This window comes from Saccostrea echinata, unplaced genomic scaffold, assembly GCF_033153115.1.
Source record: "Saccostrea echinata isolate AGI-Se365-2 ecotype Australia unplaced genomic scaffold, CSIRO_AGI_Sech_v1 ptg000036l, whole genome shotgun sequence".
Taxonomy (NCBI): Eukaryota; Metazoa; Mollusca; class Bivalvia; order Ostreida; family Ostreidae; genus Saccostrea; species Saccostrea echinata.
Genome location: NW_026889785.1, coordinates 3,252,222 through 3,261,615, shown reverse-complemented (window position 1 = coordinate 3,261,615; position 9,394 = coordinate 3,252,222). Strand labels below are relative to the sequence as shown.

The 9,394-nt window shown below is 33.5% G+C and overlaps 2 pseudogenes; one reads left to right on the top strand and one right to left on the bottom strand.

Moving 5' to 3' along the window:
* The first annotated feature begins 6,589 nt into the window (after window positions 1-6,589).
* LOC133200041 (uncharacterized) lies at window positions 6,590-7,676 on the top strand (annotated as a pseudogene).
* A 104-nt stretch (window positions 7,677-7,780) lies between these two features.
* Window positions 7,781-9,105, bottom strand: LOC133200040 (uncharacterized; annotated as a pseudogene).
* Window positions 9,106-9,394: the final 289 nt, after the last annotated feature.

The following is a 9,394-nucleotide window of genomic DNA, read 5'->3' as shown; positions in this document are numbered from 1 at the left end:
CCGTTTAGTTTCATGACGTCCGACAACGTCATTATTTCTCAATACCCGTTCCTTCTGCCTCAGTGCACTTATCTTGATGAGATTCTCTGGAGAAAAGTAAAGACCTAAACCCGTCTTGTTTATATGACTTTACAATGTCATGAACACCTGATTTCAATGCATTAATATTGTAATTATTAAATCTATACATAGGAAAAAATCCTCGCTTGATTTTGCCAGCATAATTTTCTTGCCTGAGTTCAATATCAAGCAAAGATCAACGTCGCTTTTCGACGTGTCTGACTTTGGACACCCTGACTACAAATTGACATTAACCGTGTGTCTCTTTTCTTGCTGAATCTGTTTTGATATTTAAACACAAGTACTCTGGATGTATTTTATTTCTATGTAGCCTGTTTAAACATTTTCCAAGTCTATGTCAGGTTTTCCAGGGGCTGAAACTGTATAGAATGTTGTAAAATGACACCCTCCCCCTTTCCACGTCATTTTAACCCCTTTATTGTTTGGACATTCCCTATAAAATTTCATAGAATATACAGAATAAGGTAAAAATTGCAACTTTTACGGAAAAATTGTGTCATATCACATGAGTGAATTAATGGGATTTTCGGATGACAAATGCTCATTTTAGAAGAGTTTTTCTCAGTTACACTCAAGTAGAAAATACGTCATGTTCGAGGTTGCGCCGCCTTGACATACCATTGCTTACAAAAACATTAACGATTCACTAAAAAAATAAAACTTATGATTTATACTTTATTTTACAGATAGAAAAGAAGATACTTATTTAATGTTTAAAAATTCATTGATGTATCTTAAGCGGTTTTAATTTTATGACGCTAGTCCACGAACTTTTTGATAACCCCTCGTACATATTGACACTGTAAAGAAGGAAAATCACTCCACCGAAGGAATTTCCTTAGGAAAGGAGGAATGCTAGTCTTGATTGATTGATATTGTTTAACGTCGAAGCGGCAATATTTTCAGCCATATTTCGGCGGTGAAACGATATGTTAGGGTATGTAAGGTGTTCTGAGTTTATCTGACGGTCCTCAGTGAGCCTACTCTTTGTCGAAAACCAGAAAAACACACCAAGATAATACAGGGACCAGTTATGGATGTTGATGCTGTACACATCACATCGAAAAGGCAACAAACATTAAAAAGGTCATAAAAGATACTATGCAAATAGTCAGTATCCAAGGGGTAATTGTTAAAGCTAGTCATTCGAATTTATATGGTTATAAAAGTTGATATTTCCATGGATTTGGTTTGTAGTTTTCAATTTATAATGTCTTCGAAATTAAGAAAGTCAATCTGTTTGTAGAACTTTAATCAAATCAAAACTTTAACTGGAGAGGATGCAATGAAGTTGATGTTGCCTGTTGTTACTGGTTTGAATATGCTACTGTTGTCTAAAACTGCCATGGATGTTTGACGGCTTCTGCTGATGTGAATGTTGAAACCATTTTCTGATTAGTTGTGTTACCAGTGATCAATGTTTGTTCATTGTTTAACGTCCTTCTCAAGAATTTTTCACTCTTTTGGAGACGCCACCACTTGCCGGTGGAGAGCTGCAAATTTTGTCATATACTCGGCACTTAGGTCCATTGAGCAGTAAGGGATCTTTTAGTGCCAACACCTACTGCGACACGGGACCTCGGTTTATACGGTCTCATCCGCAGAAGCGGTCTCCACATCCAACAATGGGATTCGAACCCGTAACGTAAGGATCAACTCCTTATTTCGCGATTAAAGAGCAGACGCTCTAACCACTGCGACCGTTCACGGTAGCTCAGTCGGTGGAGCGCTCGCTCCGTTATCGGGAGGTCGCGAGTTCGAATCTCGGCCGCGACCGACTTAAGTCGATAAAAAAATGGGTAGCAACTGTTCCTTCGCCATGCGCTCGGCACTTTGAAGTGAAAGTTGCAGGTCCTTCGGATGAGACCTTAAAAACCGAGGCCCCGTGTCACGATAGGCGTAAGCACGATAAAGATCCCTCGCTGTTCAATGGGCCTGAGTGCCGAGTAAAGGTCAAAATTTGAAGCCCTTCACCTGTATATGGTGACGTCTCTATACAAGTGAAAAATTCTCGAATGGGACGTAAAACAACATACAATCAATTTAACCACTGCGCCAGTGCTCTTCATAATGAAGCCTTTAGTGACCAGTTAAATTGCGAGAAAAACTGTTGAATAGCACAAACTACCAAGAGTTGACACTAAAAAAGCAACATTCTCGAATCCATATAATCTCTAAATTATTGGTACGTACTGATACTGTTTCGCTTCTCATTTTAGATAAGTCGCTCTTTAACTCGCTCGAGAATAGTTTGCTTATCAGAATACCTACACTCGGAGCTCCTCGTTTGTTCGTACCTCGCACACTTAACTCATGAGTGAATTCAAAAAAAATGACCAAACGCATATTTATCAACCCACAAAAATACATGCAATGAAAATAGATTTCTATGTTTCAGCATATGTCTTTAGATAGTGTCTAAATACCTGCCAAATATCTCGTTGATATCTCAATTAACAAAAAAGTTATGCCCAAAAATGATGCTAAAATTGTCAGGAGTGCAACACCTTTTTGTGACATGTTGAAATTTCAATATTTTTTGGAGATCTGTGAAATAAAAAATAATGCTTCATGTTGAAAATAAAGACTTTCCTGATAATATTCAAAGTATTGAGCTTTAAATGTGGACTGTCATAACTTTTGTTTACTCAAGTTGTGGTCGTGGCTGATGTTTAAAAATATGTTATACCATGTCAGGAGTGCAACAGAAAAAATGTAGTATTGCCAGAAAAACATCAATTGTAAAATTCTCATAGAAAATTAAGACAAAAAAGAATTGTGGAAGTGTAAAATAATAACTGATATACATTTTAAAACTTAAAAATGTTATATAAATCATAAGCAGCATTAATGCGAGTCAAGTATATGTGCATACCCAAAAATGTCAGGAGTGCAACATTTGATATTTTTCTCCCAAGCATGAAAAAACTATTATCATTATATGATTTTCTGATTTTTATTTTTGGAAAATAAAGACACTAAGAACATTTTTACCAAATAGATTTATCATTTATAGGATCTGTCTGTGCTTCAGATCCATATTTCTATGGTCAGGAGTGCAACACATTTTTTTAAAGATTCAAGTTGTGTGAAGAAAAGACTTCTATTCATGCTTAGAAGTATTCATTAATTAATAATGATCTTTTTGTATAATTTAATGCTGAATTATTGACAGTTTTATTATTAAAATCCTTCCTTTTTCAATTTTATCAATTCAGATGTGTTTTTATCTTTTTTGCGATTTTTTAATGAACGTTAAAAAAAAAAACACACACTAAAACATGGTCATGAAATTCAAGTAATTCCTCCTCAACTTCACTGAAACAACAGAACAAGTTCTTACGTAATTTTCACTTCACAATTCTACTTTAAAGGCACCAATGCTTTTGGTCAGGAGTACAACAAATATGTTAGAATTATAAATCATCCAATAAGAATAAAAATAAAGAAAAAATGATGAGTAGAATTTTTCTGGTGGGTTACTGTGTTTGTCTTCTAAAGGAAAATATGCTTTAAAATATATTTTATCTTCTAAATATACATTTAAGCTAGTTTTTTGGCATAAAATAGGGTATAATTCCAGAGAAAATGTGAATTTTAAATACTTTCATCTGTTTAATTATGAAGTATTGGACTATAAGTATTGCACAATTTCATTACCACTTGATGTTGCCAACACTTTATGAATTTTTGTGTTCTATGATTTTAATTTTAAACTTTACTGCAGTCAGGAGTGCAACAAAACTGGTTCATAATTACCGATGCTTTTTAACTATGTTTACTAAACAATAAGTTGGAAAAAAAAATGCTTGATTCTATTTGATGTTCAAAACACTATGTCTATCAACAAATTACAGAAAATTTACAGTCAATTCAGGGAATATTTTTCATCATTTCACATATATTTTAAATACAATTTATATATATTACACTTTGCAAATAATCATGTTTTAAGGTCTTCAAAATATGAAAAACCTGCTGTAAACGATGAAAAATATCAACACGACAAATTGATTTACAAAGTAAGAATGGGTTATTATGTGTTATAATTTTTAAAACAATGTTAAATAGAATACGTATCAGATGTCAGGAGTACAATACAATAATGTAAAATAGGGTCACTTCAAAATCTAGTATTTTTTGTAAGAGAACTCGTATATAACAATTCTTTTTTGGCCTAGATTTAAAGAATTGACTTGAACGGACAAAAAAGTGAACTTTGGGGAATTTTATTGCTTCATATTTTTTTCATATTAAAACTTTTCAATCCAGAATTAAAAAATAATGTAAAATAACAATCAAAAAGCCAATTTTTTGTCACATGTACAAGAGAAAATACTCCTTCAAGGTATAGATTTAATCATTTATACCCTTTTTACCATTTTGAAGCATAAAAAAACTATAATTTCTTGTGATTATGTATTTTAGAAAGTCTTTCAAGGTGTAATGATATTTTCTTTTTTCAAAAGAAATTTTACTAATAAAAATTCTGAAACTTTTTAATCCAATTGCCTATTCCATTGCCGCTTCAGGACTTTGAACTAGAATGCATTTGCAATATGATGATATAAGTGAAAAAATATGTTATAAGTAGCTGAATTTTGCCAAAAAAATTCAGTTTGGTGGTATTTTTTTTTATTTCACCCTCATGTGATCTGATTGAAATTCCTCCAAATATTTTATCTTTGGAAGCTGAGTTACTTTTAGTCCGAAATATGGCTTTTTTACTATTTTGGTATTTTACGTGCCAGGAACGTTTTCCTGGCACGTAAAATATCAAAATTGTGAAAAAAGCCTGGAAAATGTCCGATATTTCGGACTAAGTTACTTTGAGACACTATGTTTTTGCTTTCAAAGACTACTTACATAAGCTTGTAATCAAAACCAATGTACAAATTAAACAAAAAAACGGTAAAACTTTATGCAGTGAAGTATGAAATGGGTAACAAGGCAGTTTCCGGCGGAGAAATGTATCGATTGATGCATATTCCTCCACCAATCACATCCGATGTTTGTATGGAGCTTAGCGGAGTCAGCCGAGGATTGCCGATTGGCTCTCCTGAGCTGAGAAGCTCAAGTGAGCTCTTCTGATCACTTCTTTCCGTTGTCCGTTTGTTTTTCCGTCTTAATTTTTTCATATGTTTTTCTTCTCCAGATCTACTATGTCACACATGATTTACTCATCTTGTTTATAGATTTCAAAAATGACGAGAGCCTTAGCAATAAAATGACGGCCCAATGCACATTTGCTTAGAAAGTGTTTGTCTGGTCGTCCTGCTGTCTTTAATAAAGGGACAAGATTTCTGTCTGGACTGTTGTCGTGACTGTTGTTTACGTCGCGAGATGGTACGAGGCTGATTCTGGAATATATTGACTGAGGTCCTCATGGACTTTGCATTTTTTACGCATGCGAAGTTCTGGCAGGAGTGAGTCCTGCGAAATTTTAGGCTTAATAGGCGCAAGGCTTCTACTCCGCAACTCTGATGACACATTTCCCCAAGAGGCCAGGATGAATAAGGTCTGAATTGCAGTTGAAGTATTAATTGAAGAATTATGGTATGCCTATCATTAAGCATTAAAATCACAGGGTCCTTTTAGATAAGAAAACTGGGAACGATTTGTGGAGACAATACAAAACAAAGTGTACGGAGAATTACGAGTTCCATGATAGACAATGGTGTTACAAAGAAAATGAACTGGCTAGGGAGGGGTGATAGAAGAGCATTTTCCTCTTCCTCATTGAAAAACGTGGTGCTGCGTGAGTATTTTTATATATTTAATATTATTTTGTACTCCCAAGATATACTGATTTTGTTTTTCTGTGTGTAGACAAGTTTACTTAAAATTTAGTTAAACATGAAAAATATGTCAAATTGTCAAAGACCAGACATGTGTCAAGACAGGGTCATGCATCGAAGTCCCATTTATTGAACTAAGACTGTACAACTTTTCGACACTTTTGACAATGTTGCACAAAATATCAAAGTGATTACTAGTGAAGTGACCTTTGTATTTTAATTTGTACATTAGTTTATCTACCCAAATACTAGTTTCCAGAATTCAAATGCAGTTTATGTTTAGTAAAAACAAAATTATTTCACATAACAAATGAACACAGTATCTTATTTTGCACTCTCACATCCAAATACACATGGAAGGGGGATGAAACAACTATCAGTATTACATATAGCATTTAATAGTAGTGTAAAACTCCTATGCTAAATGATTACTTTGAAAAAGACATTTCCAATTTGACAATGTTTTTTGAAATGGTTCCACATCACATAATTTATATAATTCTATATAATAAAATAATTCTTAAAAAGATTTCTGACAATTTTTATCTTTATTTTTAAGTGCTAAATATAACTCTTATAACCCCAGTAGATGTCTGTAATCAATGCTTTACTGACCACACTCACCACAAACACTGATAAGACAGCAGTAAGAGATAATGAGCTACAGGCTGTGACGTCACAAGTTCTCCTGTTTTTATGCATTACAATTATGCAGTGTTTATATGCCTTCCTTACACACATAAAACACAATAAAAGTATATTAAAATTATGGAGACCTTGGAAGGGGATATTCCAAGTGTAGATTTTTCTCGGGAAATTGATGTAAGACCTTATCAATTTGAACCTTTGGCTGCTACCAGTGACCGTATGCAAGGCACTGGTTCGGAAGAGGATAATTCAGATACTGAAGAATTTCCCAACATATTAGTAAACACTGATTGGTATGTATTTCTCACACATATTTCCTTGTTTTAAAAAAAATATTAAATCTTATTAATTTCACAATACATGTAATTATTTTTTTAATCAAATTAAACATTTTTCAGAAATATTTTTCACAGATTCGTATTGTTTGTCAATTTTTTTAGATTGATCAATGTCCTTTATCTAACAGAGTTTTTCAATACACGTTTAAGAACATATACAAAATTACTTTGTTAAAAGTGATGGACCATCTTACATCAATGAATGCATTCTGCAAAACTATTGATAGCACTGAATTAAGTACATTAGTTTTGTGTAACATAGGTGCGAGTGTGGATTATGCATCTCTATGCCAACAGTAGAGGAGTGCATTTGCTGTAAAGAAATAGGAGCAGTCCAGGCTGAAACGGAGACAGGGGACCACTAATGCATAACTGAGAGTCCTATATTTACTGCTAATTGCCTAAATAGACATGTTTTGTACGTTTCAATGTATACGAATACCTGCAGAATGTGGGACCTTTAGATGATAGCCAACCTCCTCATGAGTATGTTATTCTTTTAACTTCATGAAACACAAAACATTATGACAATGAAATATGAAATTTAATTCCATTTAATTACTTTTTCTGTAATCAACAAATATTTCTTATAAATTGTAAATTTTTTTCTTGCTTCAGAATCTACAGTTAATTTACATACAGAAGATTTGTGAGATGGATATGGCATTTCCTTGGGAAAAAACACAGGGAAATTTTGCCTGCATGTGTAGTTACAAAGATACGAGAAGCATTTCCCTCAGAACATTATTGTGGGTTCAAATATTCCACGTGAAATATCTATTCATTGTACAAAATAATACATCTTGGTAAATTATATTGTCAGTAATAACAGGCAAGATAATTATATGTATGAAGAATGTACATTTTACAGTACACAATATCTTATAATTTTTTTTAAATAAACGTAAACATAGTCCAATGCAGTAGAAGTATTATGTTCGAATAAATCTTGAAGTGTGTCTACGTATCAAAGCAGCCTTTTCAAAATGTTCAAAAGTTTTGAGTAAGCGGCAGTGGTACATCTTGATTTAGCACTGCAATATCATCAGCAGCCCATCGGTAAGAAGGACATTCAACACTTCTCCGTTCATGGACAGCCTGCTTAATCAAGGTCACCTAATCTAAAAAAAAAAGAAATTGAAAAAAAAAACTTTACATATTAATACAATATTTACAAGTAGTGTGTTCATTGACAAGTGAAATAGTTTTCTACTCACTTAATGTTGGAGGAATTTTCTTAGGTTTTACAACTGCCTCCAGTCCTTTCTTGGCCTTTGGATAAGACACTGCATATTGCAGCTCACCAGCCTTTGTCATTGCCTGTTGTCTACTGCTATTTTCATTGAAAACTCAACCTTAAATTTAAAAATAAACAAATTTATGATGCATAAAAATATCAAATGCAAAATAGATCCTATAAGATTAAATATTTTTGACAAGTAATTAATGTTAGCATATATACCTTGCAAGCATAGCAGGATAGTAAAAATGAGTGCTCTTCGGTGCATAGTGGTTCACAAAAGAGTGAAACACCTCGAGGCTGTACGTCTGGTGAGTTGGTGAAAGTTTGGAAATGTCTTTTAAAAGGAAGGGGCTGAGGATTATATCCTTCATTAATTTGTGTGGAACAGAGCCTGCAATCAAAACAGAAGTTACAATTTATCAATGTTCTACTAATACAAAATATTGAGATAAATGAGAACATTATTTCAAATAGAACAATTATTAATATTACCTTCTTTGATCCACTGTCTGCTATCTGCAATTGGGGCATGCTCACATCTAGGATATTGAGGAGAGTGATTTTCATGTTGGTTAGCAATGTGGTTCACAATCGATTTCCATTTTGCTTGTTTGAGTTCCCCACCATCATCACAAGATGAAGCTGTCCAATGACAGTGGTTGGCAATTGACTTTATCCATGGTCGGATTTGATGTCCATTGACCTTCACTGATGCTGCTTCAAGTTTTTTGGAAACACCTACATTATATAAAAAGAGAGTAAATGAGCTATGAGATAAGCTGTCAAACAGTGCTAAGCAGTTTCCAATCATAAAATCAATTTCAATAAGTTACCTTTTGCAATGTGCCACACATCAAAATAATGATTTTTGTCTGGATGAAAAATTCTCATATGCTTTTTAACCATGGAATGCCTGTCTGTCACTAGGGTTGTTATGTTGACATGATCTTTCAGGAATCCCATGGCTCTTTTTAAGCCAGCCAGCTCCATATGGGAAGACCCCCTTTACTTCATTACTCCGGAAAAAAATTAAAGCATAAATGTTAAGGGTTGTGATGATATACTTTTAATCAATTAAAATAAATAAGTCTTAACTCCGCAATTTGTCTAGATCTGTATGTTAAATTTTACCTGCACAAGCTGAAAATCAAGAATCTTATTCCTCTCAAGTTCCATGATGGTGTAGGTGCCATACTTGGCAGAATATCCTGGGGAGTCACACCGTGCATCTCCTCCTACATTATTATTACTACTATTATCATTATGCATTAATTATTTGAGTTTAT